Source organism: Rhinoderma darwinii, chromosome 1 (assembly GCF_050947455.1).
Source record: "Rhinoderma darwinii isolate aRhiDar2 chromosome 1, aRhiDar2.hap1, whole genome shotgun sequence".
Lineage (NCBI taxonomy): Eukaryota > Metazoa > Chordata > Amphibia > Anura > Rhinodermatidae > Rhinoderma > Rhinoderma darwinii.
The window spans coordinates 272,882,928-272,884,100 of NC_134687.1; positions in this window are offsets into that span (position 1 = coordinate 272,882,928).

The following is a 1,173-nucleotide window of genomic DNA, read 5'->3' on the forward strand; positions in this document are numbered from 1 at the left end:
TTTGCCGATGTACTGTGCAGATGACCTGTAATTTACGCGTCGTCGTTTGACAGCTGTCAAAATACGACGCGTAAATTGACTGCCTCGGCAAAGAAGTGCAGGACACTTCTTGGCTACGTAATTTGAGCCGTTCTTCATTGAAGTCAATGAAGAGCAGCTCAAGATTTACGAGCGTCACAGACGCCTCGCATAATACGAGGCGCTTTTACATCTGAAACGAGGCAGCTGTTTTCTCCTGAAAACAGTCTGTCTTTTCAGACGAAAAAGCCTCTCATCGTGTGCACATACCCTTACTGGTATTTCAGTTTATAATGTGGGGTACATGTAAGCTGGGCAGAGTACATCAGGAGCATAGTCAGGTAGTATAATAGGGTAAACAATAAAATAATCATCAGGAGCATAGTCAGGTAGTATAATAGTGTAAACAATAAAATAATCCATAGAGGTGTTACGTTGTGAAGCAATCCTTTCTGCACAGGCCGGTGTTCTTTCTTATCCCCCTTTTGGTCCACACTCTGCCCCTTTGCAGTTCAGTGAATTTGCTGGGAAGGGTTGTCCTGGTATAATACAGGCACCCTCACTTCCAGCAGATACGTTTGGGCCCTCCCCTTCCCAGTACCCTTATTTTAGGACCTTGATAAATCGCCTCTTCACACAGAAGAAATGTTCCCCTCGGGCCGGCACAACTGCATATTTTTCTTTCCTGACTTTAAGGCTTTAAAGTCTAGCTAAACATTTGACAAACTTCTGACATGTCATAGTGACATGTCAGAAGTTTGGATTGGTGAGGGTGCGAGCAAACCCACCAACCGCTAGAACGAAGCACTCGTGCAAGCGCTCAGCTGCTTCATTTCTGTTCGGCTTTTTCCGGAAAGCCGATGTATCGGAGTATAGGCTTATAGACTTTGTATTGAGTCCGTACACGATACATTTATTTCCGACAAAACCCAAACAAACACTAAGCAGCTGAGCGCTCACACAAGCACTTCAGCTGCTACGTTCTAGCGATTGGTGGGGGTCTCCGTGCTCGGACCCCCACCAATCCAAACTTGTGACATGCCACTATGACATGTCAGAAGTTTAGCTTCACTTTTTTCATAGACTAAGTATTATGAGGGCTGTTTTTTTGCGGGACGAGCTAGTTATTATTGGTACCGTTTTGGGGTACATGCG